Here is a 12,923-nt window from a genome sequence, read left to right as displayed (position 1 = left end):
TTTTACTTTCTGTTTTTATTTTGTTGTAAACTGCCCAGAGACGTAAATATGTTAAATAAATAAACAAACAAACAAATAAGTAAATAAATCAGCACTGCTACCATGGTTAGCAAAAATTAATACTTTAGACACAAATCAGGTTTTTCCTCACCCTTCAACCCTCTGATTTCAGGTCCTGAATGGCAAAACAAAGATCCAGAGTGCGTCTAAGATTCATCTTGATTTATTATTCTGATCAGATTAACAAATGGATAGAAAAGAAAAGAGGCTGAAGTGGTGGACTCTATGATCTCCTTAGCAGAGGAGTCTACAATGCCATCACGGGAAGATGCAATCACTGGACAATCAAGGAGAAGTCGTGGTTTCATTCTTCAGCTTCTACTTCCTTTAGGAGGATTCATCCCATCTTTTTCTGCATGTCCTCCATCATGACCTTTATTCTGAATGGGCCAATAGAGAGATCAGTTAGATGCTGCCGACAGGAGAAGCCTACCACTCTCAGAGTGCTGCCCACTCGGTGCACCTTCCCAAGTAGAGATTAAATCCAGAGTGTTGGCTTGTCCCCGAAGGAATCTTGAAAAAACCCTAGTGTTGGAACATGACCATCTGCCTAATCCCTTGCATGAAGAAGTGGGGCTCCCCACCACTGTTCCCTCTAACAGGGATTCCCAGATGTTGTTGACTACAACTCCAATAATCCCAAGCAAAAGTCATTGAAGCTGGGGATTCTGGGAGTTGTAGTCAACAGCATCTGGGAATCCCTGTTAGAGGAAGCACTGATCCCCACCCCACAATCCCCCATACAAATCCACACAATCTAGATTCCTTTGTGCCACAAGCTGAGAGCAGCAGCAGCAGCACAGAAAGGGGCTAAAAGATTAAAAAAAGCTCTGGAAGACTCAATCAAGTTATGCCCTATGATGATTAATTAATCTATGGTTAATTGATAGATAATTAATCTATAATTATATGATTAATTAATCTATAATTAATCCATGGAATTTTCTGCCATGGGATGTGGGGATGGCCACTAGCTTGGATGGCTTTAAAAGGGACTTAGACAAGTTGACGGAGGACAGGTCTATCAGTGGCTACTAGTCTGAGGGCTAGAGGCCACCGCCAGCCTCAGAGGCAAAATGCCTCCAAATACCAGTTTCGGGAGAGCAACAGCAAGAGAGAGGGCATGCCCTCACCTCTTGCCTGTGGGCTTCTCAGAGGCATCTGGTGGGCCACTGTGTGAAACAGGATGCTGGACTGGATGGACCTTGGGCCTGATCCAGCAAGGTGTTCTTATGTTCTTATGAAAGGATGCCCACCCCTGAAAAGAAAGAGTAAAGAGCAAAAGAAAAAAACAACTTCCTCCATTATATGAATAGACTTTCCTTGGATGTGCTCGATGTGTCTGAAAACATGCAGAGTATCCTCTCAGACCAGCCTTATTTGGACATGTGAAGTAGCCTTCAACTGAGTCAGACAGACCATTGGTCTGTGTGGCCCAGTACTTTCCACGTTTTGAACAGACTGTTTCAAAGGAGAACCCAGGGACTGACCTGGGACCTTCTGCATGAGAAGGATTTGTTTTGCCAGTCTGAGCTGTGGACTCTGTTTATCCCCTTCAGCCTCCAATACTTAGTTGTAGAAGTGAAACCTCAGGTTCAAGGGCTTATATGTTGCACAAGGCAATGCTGGCAGGAGAGCTGGGTTTGTGAGAGCAAGCATGAATTGTTCCTTTGTTAAGCAGGGTCCACCCTGGTTTGCATTTGAATGGGAGGCTACATGTGTGAGCACTGTAAGATATTCCCCTCAGGGGGTGGGGGCACTCTGAGAAGAGCACCTGCATACTTGCATGCAGAAGGTTCCAAGTTGCATGCAGAAGGTTCCAAGTTCCAAGATGCAAGGTTCCACCTGGCATCTCCAAGACAGGGCTGAGGGGGACTCCCACCTGCAACCTTGGAGAAGCTGCTGCCAGTCTGTGTAGACAATACTGAGCTAGGTCGACCAATGGTCTGACTCAATAGAAAGCAGCTTCTTATGTTCCAGTTTTGGACCATGTGTGCCACTGTGGGCATTCAAGAAATACACCCACAGTACTGTGCAAATGGGCTTTTATGTGGCCACTTAAAATTGTGCAATTGCACGGCCTAATGCCTGTGTTGCCTTGCACAATATATGCCATTGTCCAGAGTCATTGGCTGCCCGTTTCCAAGTCTCGAAGCCTGTTCCCAGAGTTGCACTTGCTTACTCAAGGGACCTAAAGTCTAAGCACTGCCTTAGAGATAGGGGGAGAATCTCTTCCCAAGTCTAAATGGAGATTTTGAGAAGAGGGATTCATTAAAAAAAAAAAAGGACAAATGTCACTTGTTCCATTTGCTAAGCAGTTGAAGAAACAAATTACAAAACACAAGGTCTTACATTATTGGAAATAATGGACGTACGTAGCACTGTGGAAATGTAGTTGTGGAATAGAACAGCGAAAGGGTGAGTTTTAGATGCCAGTAGTGGTGTGAGCAATTCAGAAGTGCTCACATTAGCTTGAGCAGAATGTCAGTCAATGAATCTAAGGAATTACTGGGTAACTGATATAAACTGATTGCAGTCTTGGATACAGCACTACTATTAGTCCTGTATATACTATACTACTACTACGAATATTTATATGGCGCAGTGGGGAAGCAACCTGCCTAGAGAGCAGGAGGCTGTTGGTTCGAATCCCCACTGGTGTGTTTCCCAGAATATGGGAAACTCCTATAACTGGGCAGCAGCAATATAGGAAAGTGCTGAAAGGCATCATCTCATACTGCGCAGGAGAAGGCAATGGTAAACCACTCCTGTATTCTGCCAAGAAAACCACATGGTTCTATGGTCGCCAGGAGCTGCCTCAATGGCATAACCTTTCCTTTTCCTTCAACCAGAGCTCTCAAAGTTCTGCTCTTCAACCAAAGTTCTCAATCTACATAGAAAAATAAATAATACATATAAAACTGTCTCATATAAGACAAAAAAGGAAGGGGAATTACGAAGAATTATAGCTAATGAAACGTGGAACTGAAGCTGATCCAATGTCCTGGGATGTATAAACCTGAAGGAGCAATGGTGTGAAACATTAATGCCGTCACCTCCTGCTTGTGGGCTTCCCAGAGGCATCTGGTGGGCCACTGCAGGAAATAGGATGCTGGACTAGAGAGGCCTTGACCTGATCCGGCAGGGCTCTTCTTATACAAGAGGACTTAAATTGATTCTTAATATAATGTGATCACATGTCTTAAGCCTACAGGATATGCTGGGACCTAAAATCAAGTAAATATAGACATCCCAAATACCTCTCTTTTGCTTCCTCGTTGAGATATTCCCTCAGTACTTTCTGGTAGGCCCTCACCTCCTCTGATGATGCATCACCAGGAGGAGGTTCGGGTTTTTTTGGTAAGCTCTCAGCATAGTGAAGGAACACAGCCATGCTGCAGGTAAGGGCAAACAGAGAGACCCAGCTTCCATGAAGTGAGAACATCTGTTGCAAGGGGGAAAGGCAACAACATATTATTTGTTTGTTTGTTTGTTACATTTTATATCCCGCTCTTCCTCCAAGGAGCCCAGAGTGGTGTACTACACACTTGAGTTTCTCCTCGCAACAACCCTGTGAAGTAGGTTAGGCTGAGAGAGAAGTGACTGGCCCAGAGTCACCCAGCAAGTCTCTTGGCTGAATGGGGATTTGAACTCGGGTCTCCCCAGTCCTAGTCCAGCACTCTAACCACTACAGCTGACTGTTCAACCGCTTGAACATCATGTAAATTATCCGATGCAGGAACAGGGGGAATAGACAGCCCAAATTAGCCTCTACGGGTCCGTTCTCGTGATCAAAGAGCTTCCAGAAGTTGGCGGCAGAGGGAGGAGAAGGAGGCATGCACGCACCTGATTCCCGATTGTCTTGTGGTGAAAATGACTGCAAAGTTATTGTGGGCGAGGGGTCAGCTGTGGTTGGTTGGCACAGGAGGAAACCGACATGGGCGGTCTCTTAAGTTTGAAGTAGGGTGGCAACTGATGTTGATTGCCACACTGACCAGCCACAATTGGCCTCTCACACATGATCACTTCCAGGTCATTTTCACCATGCAGACCGTCAGGAGCATGTGTGCCCCCTCCCACTGCCGCCTGGTTTTTGGTGGCACTTTAATCATGAGAACCAGCCCTATGTCTACAAGTCAGTTGCACTCTCAGAATTTACCTGGCTATCAGTGGTGTGTGTGTGTGTGTGTGTGTGTGTGTGTGTGTGTGTGTGTATAAAGGAGAGAGAGATCATCATCAATATGAACATAGGGACTGGCCTTATCGACAGGGCTCAGACCATGGAAATAGCCCCGCAGAGTCACAAAAAGAGGGGTGCTTAACTGCACCAGGGGGGGCATGGTTTTTGCTGCTCTCTCCTCCCTCCAGATGGAGTTTTCATGCGCAAGTATCTGTCCTTGAGGGTCACAGCAATTCCCCCCATTCTGCGCCTACTAGTGCTGCAGAGGAGGACAGGAGCACAGCCCACTCCCAGCCTGGCAGAGTATGCCAGCAACTGTGCACTACTAGATTAAGGAAACTAATGTATTGAGATCCTTTTCAAAGGTTTCAGCCAGTCTAGCTGGTTGAATCTTTCAGAGACATTCCTTGTGGGCCAAGCAAGGAGGACCTCTTGTGGAGGTACCTTAGAGGCCTCTTTAAAGATGGTGGATGAATTCAAAGTTCTCCTAGTCTACAGTAACTCCATATATTTCTTAGCTAAGGAAGGAGGGGCCATTAACCTTTGTTGAGCCTTTGCCTCCAAGAACAGCAATGAACTGATAAGATTTCAAGAGACGCTTTACAACTGAATCTTTCCATTCAGGCAGGTTCAGGTTACTGCTGTTTTGTCTGCCCTATGGGAAACATGCCACAGGCACCATTTCCTCATGTTTTGAGAACTTCACCTTAAATCAGGGCAAAAATGTTATGGTTTTTGCCCCTGTTGTGGGCAAAACCATATTGTTCTAAGAGAGCAAGAATCTGGGATGTATGTACATGTAATCTGGTGGAACTAGCATTGAGAAGACATGCAACAACTATTGCATTCATACTTATGCAACCTGGGTTGTCACTGAAATCTCTCTAAAATGACAATCAAAAGAGAATTTCAGGATTCCTCCCAAGGATAAACATTGGTGAGTGTTCTCCCAATCCCTACAATGCAGCTACAACTTCATACTTTCACAACAAATTTGATACAGGTCTTCCCCCCCCCCCCCATTTACTCTGCATGTAAACACACTCTCCTCCGTAATCCACCACCAGATATCTGCCAGGGATCTAACCCCACTGATTTCGCCAGAGACAGCTTGATAGTTTTCTAGGGACCCATTTTAAGTTCTGTCCCATAAATGTCACCCCCCTCACCACCACACATGCACAACTTTTTATATATTGATTGATTTTACCCTGTGCAGCAGGTTGCAATGCAGATTGAGGAAGCTTCTGCCTTGGATGGGTTCTTCTCCAGTCTCTGCTTCTGCAGAACACTTAGGGGGACCTTTACAAGTCTCACTAGCTCCTCCTTCCCTTGATATCCCTACCCAGCTTAAGGTGGAGACACTAATATTTCTACTATTGCTAGTCTCTTTCCTTCAGAGCTGTGGCTTCCATTTGATCCTAATTCTGAAAGTGGATTTGGTCTTGATGGGTTGAGGGCATGTGATTGATTTGATTTGGTTGGTTGATTGATTGATTGATTGATTGATTGATTAATATGATTCCTGAAGCAAAACTAAGGTGAGTGGGAAGTGGAAAAGTTTTGAGTGAAATTCTGGAGTTCTGCAAAATGAGAGGGCCACAAACATTGGGCCATTTTTCCTTGAAAGGCTGTGTGGGAACTGTTGGTGGGCAGCAGTGGCGGTCTCTCAGGCGACTGCTGGCTTGTGTCTACCTTTTCATTTTAGTGGCCACAGTGGCAATGGACCTTCTTTTACATCTCGTGATTGACACCCACCATTTCCCCCACAGAATGCTCCTAGAATAATGCTACATCATGACATAGCATCTTTCTGAAGACACTTGAAGGGGGAAAGTGCTGACCACCAGTGAGAGGAGAGTGTCTTTCCCTCCAAGAGAGCCCCCCAGAATGGTGCTACATCAGGCATAGCATTGCTCCAGGGGCATTCTGGGGGCAGAAATGGTGCTCCTCAGATGGTGACAGGCAGAAAAATCTCTCTCACTGATGCTACTGCTAAAGACAAACAAGGGCAATCATGGAATAAAACAAGCAAAAAAGAGTGGGGGAGGAAATCCCACTGTGACAACGAAAAACAAATATACAAAACATATTTTCCCTGTTTAGCCACATCCTTATATGTTCAGTTTGCATTCTCCTAAAGGGCATAAGGGGGTTAATTCATTGACTGATGACGTCCACACCTCATTGAGACCACGTTTGATGCAGCTTTTTTGTTATTTGGAACTTCTATTACGACATTGGACTTTGCCCATTTAATCTAGCAGCCCTGTTTTTGCCTTGTTCAGTCACACCTCCTTTGGAAATCTCTGACTGTCATTGCACATGCTAAAATTGATGCATTCTGTATCATGAGATGGCAATGTTTGCATTATGTATCATGAGATGGCTTGAGTATATATTATTATTATTGTTGAATTGTTTAGCTTGGATTAATGATTTTTGCTCATTAGTGTTATTGATTATTTAATTATTGGTTCGTTGTTTGTTAATATACATTTTCAGTGTTTGGCTGGTTTGTATATTTGTTTTTCATTGTCACGGTGGGATTTCCTCCCCCACACTTTTTTGCTACTGCTAAAGAGACAGCAGTCGGGGAGGGGGGAGGAAAAGCATGTGCCCCTGTCACCACCCACCATCAGCCCTCCTACACTTTTTGATAAATGCTGATGAATTATGGCATACCCCCCAAATATGAAAATGCTCCCCATAGGGGCAAAACAGGCTGTGAAAATTGCAGGGGCGGGGAATTGGGGGCCAGCTCTAAAAATTATGTATCTAGTTTAGGTTTGTCCTTCAACTTTAGTATGCAGTATGTACTCCCCATGTTCTGAGCTGGCTGGCCACACACAATGGCTGACCTGCAGTCTAAGAAAGGGTACAGCAAAGGAAACAGCATCACATTCTAGAGTAAAGCTGCATCAGCTCACAGGGGAGGAAGGGGAGATTTTCAACAATCTCCCCTTCCCTCTGATGCCCACGGTGGCACCCATAAATATGACCCTAAGGGCTACATGACTCTTGGGGCATATCTCCAGGTGGGACAGTGGGCTTCAGAGGGAAGACAACAGCATCAAAAATCACCCCTCCCTCCCCAATACAGCAGTTCAGCTTTGGTCTGGAACTCGCCACAGTGCACCAGCACTCCCTTTGTCTGGATGTCGGCCACTGTTTTATTATCTGTTATTGGAAGCCGGTGTAAACCAACCTCTGGATTTTGGAAAATTATAGACATAGATGCAAGCTACGTTAACAGGTATAAATGAAAATTTCCGGGTTCTCACCCAGAAGTGCTTGTCTCAGAATCAGATGTATCAGTAGCGCTCCTGGCGCGTTAATCTCAGATTTCCCATTCAGACGATATTGTCATGATCGTGTGAACTTGCCCAGTGCATTGAGGTTTTAGAAACAATTTGTTCTAGCATCCTATCTTAGCGGTGTGCACGGAACCGGCTACTCCAGTTCGTTTCAAGTCTAGACCGGACCCAAACCAGACCGGTCCAGTTCAGTTTGGCACCCCTCAAAACCTCTCTCCCCCCACCCCGGTTTGGTTCGGTCCTCCAAAATGGCTGACGCACCAGAGAGGGAAGGCCCAAATGGGCCGAAGAGCTGGCCGAATGGCCGGTATGGGCATGAAGAGAGGCCAGCGGAGGGAGGGGGAACCTCCATGGACACACATACCCCACCACCTCCAACAATTCCCCCGAAGGGGGTAAGTAAAAAAAAAAATTAATGTCCGCAAGCCCCCCCCCCGAACCATTGGGGGTGGAGGTGTTTGGTCCAGGGTTGGACCTAACAGGAGATGGTTCAGTTTGACCCTGAACAGTCAAACCAAACCTGAACAGTTCCAACCCTGAACAGTTTGAACACGTTCAACATTGAACCTGTTTGCACATCTCTATCCTATCTGTGTATGAACTCATATATGAACTCAATATAAAGCTGGAGAATAGGATTAGGAACAAGTTCTTTGGATTCACAGCAAACTCTAGACTGACCCAATTTACTCAGGGTGTTTCGGGGAAGTATGTGAAAGACTCCTTGACATCTATCTATCTATCTATCTATCTATCATCATATTTCTATACCGCCTGATGTGTTTGTACATTTCTAGGTGGTGTACAAAGTTAGAACATAGCAAATGTAAAACAATATAAAACAGTTAAAATTCACTAAACAAGTTTTTTAAAAAGTAAAAAAAAATCTCAAAAGAAAAACATATTAAAAATTTTAAAATTTCAGTTAAAGGCCTGGGAAAACAGGTACATCTTGAGGTTCTTCCTAAAAGCAAGCAGAGAAGGAGATACTCTTATTTCAAGAGGGAGTGTATTCTAGAGCCCCGGGGCAGCCACAGAAGGCCTGGTCCCGAGTCGCCACCAAACAATTCAGCGGCAACCAAAACTGGACCTCTCCAGATGATCTTAATAGGTGACCAGGTCCATGACAGAGAAAGCGCTCTCTTAAGTACCCTGGACATAGCCACTAAGGCCTTTATAGGTAATAATCAGAACTTTGTATTTTGTTTGGAAACATATCGGCAGCCAGTGCAATTCTTTTAAAATTGGTGTTATGTAGTTCCTTTGAGTTGACCCAGAGACCAATCTGGCTGCCATATTCTGTACCAACTGTAGTTTCTGGGCTACGTACAAAGGCAGCCCCACATATAGTGCATTAGAGTAGTCAAGCCTGGAGGTTACCAGCATATGTACCACTGTTTTTAAGGTCATTTACATCCAGAAATGGATGTAGCTGGCATATCAGGCAAAGCTGATAAAAGGCACTTCTGGCCACTGCCTCAGTCTGAGAAACCAGACAGAGTTTGGGATCCAGGAGCACTCCCAGAATACATACCTGATCTTTTGCAGGGAGTGTAATCCCATCCAGAACAGGCAGATCTAAGCCATTTCTCAGGTCCTGACCCCCTACAGTAAGTACCTCCATCTTATCTGGATTCAACTTCAGTTTGATATCCCTCATCCAGCCTTCTTTATGAAAGAGCAAAGAAGCCTTTGATTGACAGGTATGATTTCTCTTAAGACAGCTTCTACGACAAGTCTCAAGTTCAGAGGCGTAACTATAGGGGGGGCAGGGAGGGCACGTGCCCCGGGCGCCATCTTTTCTGGCCATGTGGGGGGCGCCATTTCAGTGTTTGCCCTGGGCGCCGTTTTCCCTAGTTACGCCTCTGGATCATTATATAGAGAGAGAGCTGCCATGACAAAAAAAAATTTTTTTTTTGATTTTTTTTGTTAATACGAATGTTTCCTGCTCAGTGCAGCAGCGCTGCAGCAGTCAAGGGAGCGCGTTGGCGCCCCCTCCCCCATGAGCGGTCCCTTCCGCGCCTCCCGCGCCCCCCCCCCCCATTGCTTTGCTGGCCCCTGGCAGCCAGTCAGTGGCCTGGCTTGGCGGCGGCGGCAGCCGCTTGTGAGGAAAAACCTAAGTATAATGTAGTATGTTCGGGGCGCGGGGGGGGGGGGTGCAATTTCACTGCTCGCCCCAGGCGCCATTTTCCCTAGTTACGCCTCTGCTCAAGTTTAGCTCTTAGCAACCTGGTCAGCTCTGAAGAATTTTTTGAAATTGTTAGTACTTTTACATTAAAGTAAAAACTGGACAAGGATGAGCTCAGTGAAGAATAATGCACTTTTAAAAGCCTCGTATGATCTCCTGAGTTAAAGGATTGTCAGAATAGGGAAGAGAGGTATTGGGAAATCCTCAGAATATCACAGTGACACTTCAAGAAAATTACCTCCTGCAGCCGCAATGCTTATACAGAACAGATTTTTTTTCTCTGATGGCAACTGCCTGAAGAAATGAAAGAAATTGCCTGGAGGTAGCTACTGTGTAAGCAGAGCTCCAGGTATGCACCAATTTAACAGGAGGATGAAAGGACATGTAAGCAAAGTTTCTAAACAACAGAAAACTGATGAGGGCTACAAAGAGTCAATAGAAGTACAAATACCAATAAGCTCTTTATAACAGAGAAGAAGAAAAAGGGGTGAGAATGTAGGTAGGATAAAAGGACAGAGCTCATGCATCTTCACTAGTTATGTAGAAGAAGGAATTTCAGCAGGTGTGTCTGAATTCTCTCTTCTAAAAAGGAAGGGAACACTATCTAAGGCTGTGCACAAAGTGTTCAATGTCAAACCGCTTCACGCATCGAAGCGAAGTGGGCCATTTTTGTTAGAGGTTGTTGATTTTTACCCACAATAGGTAAAACAGCAGAGCACTAAGGAATGAGCACACACTTCAGTTACAGAGTAGGTAGCAGAGGGTGGTTTGGATATTGCAGCTATTTAGAGAAAACACATGGAGATCCTTGTATGACTAAACACTAAATATTTATTGGTTAAATACACTTAGATAGGAAAGACCTATCTCTAATCTAAAGGACTACATAGTGGATAGGCAAGGAGAGAGAGAGATGTTTCCATCTGCTCTCTAGGAGGAAAGGAAGGATTGTGACTCAGCACAGGAAGTCAGTTCAGGGGTCATAGAGTAGGGACAGACAGGGAGACCCTGACTCACTGTCTCTACTCCCAAAGCCCCTAGTGGTCATTAGGACAGTTGGTGCAAAAGGACAGTTGGTGCATCTCCAACAGTTTTGGTGGCTCAGTCACAAACCGAACTGGGGCTGGTTCGAGCAGACCGGTTCGACATCAAAGAGCAGTAGGGGAGCGGTGAGGAAAGTTGTCTAAGGTGCTTACCAGCCCAGTGTGGCTGCCAGCACCACCGCTCTCCACCCCCCACTGCAGCCCAAGCGCCGGATACCTCTTTAAGCAGGCCGCCCTCATAGCAGTGGCGCAGCTCCGGCCTCTGCGCATCCACCACCACACGGGGCAGCCTGCTTAAATAGGGATACGGCGCTAGGTCTGCACCAGAGAGTGGTGAACGGCTGTGCTGGCAGCTGCACCAGCAGCCATGCTGGGCCAGTAAGCACCTTAGACTACCTTTCTCGCCACTCCCCTACCATCCTTCAGTAGATTCCTCCACCCCTTTACTTGTAGAGGGGAATCCTCACCAGATTCCCCTTTACAAGTATTGTCACTCGAGCGACGGCCAATCCAGTTCGGTCAAATGGGCTGGATTGGCCAGTCAGTTTGACCGAACCGGTTCAGCAGCATGTGTGATTCAGTTTGAATTCAATTCAAATTTGAACTGAACCGTGATTTGGGGTTCCTTCCTGCACACCCCTAGTACTATCCTCTCTTTTATCTGGCCACCCTAGGTGAGAGTGTGCATCGCTGCAGGGTTATGAGACCATATTAACATTAATAGATGCTAAATGTTTTTGAATGCTTTCGCGCTTATGGCACTAAAGTGCAAGAGCACGCTCCCCCCAAACATCTGAGTCAGTTGCTTCAGTCTCTTGACCTGAGTGTAGTTTGCTGCAATCTCTAAACCAATTTTGTACCTCATGTTTATCCAGCATTCTTATTATTTTCTGTAATAATCTGTGAACAGTGTCAGACAAAGAGGGAGAGCAGCTCATGTTTGAACAGCTGAGTTAGTTTGTTTTGAACTGATTAGTAAAAAAAAAAAAAAAGATCAAGCCACCTTTCAATATACATATGCAAAAATGTTTTGTTGCATTGCAGATGGTGATTTCTGTGAATAATATATTATTGTACTAGCTGGCCCAGGTGTAGAGCATCTGCGCCTCTAGTTCTCCGTCGTTCTCGGCCCCTCGTTCTCAGCTTTCCCCCCTCCTCTTCCCTCTTCCCCCCTCCAATGTTTTTTTCTCCCTGGCTGGCTGCCTGGCCAGCCACTTTTTCCGGCTGGCCACCACTTTCTCCGCGCCCCCCCGCCACTGCCACTACTTTATCTCCCCCTCCGCCACTTTCACTTTCTCCCCCCACCGGACGCCACCACTTTCTCTCCCTGCCCACCAGCCTGCCTGCTCACCTGCCCATTCGCTGGCCTGTCTGTTGGCCTTATGTTCCCTGCCGCCACTACTTTCCTCTCCCCCTCCCCTTGCTCACGAACTCTCACAAGAGCTGCCACCCATGAGATCAGAGATGGGTATGTCTAAGAGCATTATATATGTAGATTTTCTACATGCTGCCCTGTGCTGAATATTTAACAATCTACATCTCACCCCACTAAATTGTCTCTCAGTGCAGACAAGCTGGCTGTGGAGGCTGGATTAATGAACAGCTGTGAGGTACCCTGCTACTTGCCGCTGGGTAAAAAGCTGGTAAACCTAACCAGGGAGCAGAGCAGGCAAACTAAAGACAATCTGAGATGGGTTTAATCTACAGAAACAGAAAGAACCAGGGGCCTTGCAATTTAATACCTAGACAGCAGAGTGGGCAGGCACACAGGCCATGGGCTTCCCCACTCTGGTGAGCTGTATTTCTGTTCAGATTGCCTTATTTCTAAATTCTCTCACACACATATTTTATGCACATTTGAGTCTTTTGGTCCTCTTGGTTTTTGTTGATGAATGTCTTCTCTTTTGGCAATGTGTACCTGGCCACCCTACACCCTACTGTAGGAGCTCAACCAAGATGGCAGACTCTGATTCTTCCTTGAAGTACACTTTTTATAACCCTACCATAAGGAAATCAGACACCATCTTCAGTATTTTATTCTCCATTATCCCAACCAGGTAGGTCTTCCTTGCACCCACCCTCCTTCATGTCCATTGGCCCACCTGAATTCTTGTTGCCTCCTCTTTCATGCCCCC

The 12,923-nt window shown here is 45.8% G+C and overlaps 1 long non-coding RNA gene across 1 annotated transcript; it reads right to left on the bottom strand.

Annotated features, from left to right (window-relative positions):
• Positions 1 to 207: 207 nt before the first annotated feature.
• Positions 208 to 5,640, bottom strand: LOC128328882 (uncharacterized). Its single transcript, XR_008309435.1, has 3 exons — positions 5,451 to 5,640; positions 3,321 to 3,505; positions 208 to 440 (listed from the first exon to the last, which is right to left on the bottom strand). It is a non-coding gene; the product is annotated as an uncharacterized LOC128328882 (long non-coding RNA).
• Between the last annotated feature and the right edge of the window lie 7,283 nt (positions 5,641 to 12,923).

The sequence above is a fragment of the Hemicordylus capensis genome, chromosome 6 (genome assembly GCF_027244095.1).
Source record: "Hemicordylus capensis ecotype Gifberg chromosome 6, rHemCap1.1.pri, whole genome shotgun sequence".
In the NCBI taxonomy this organism is placed as follows: Eukaryota; Metazoa; Chordata; class Lepidosauria; order Squamata; family Cordylidae; genus Hemicordylus; species Hemicordylus capensis.
The sequence above is the reverse complement of the archived record's forward strand: the minus strand, read 5'-3'. Positions and strand labels throughout refer to the sequence as shown.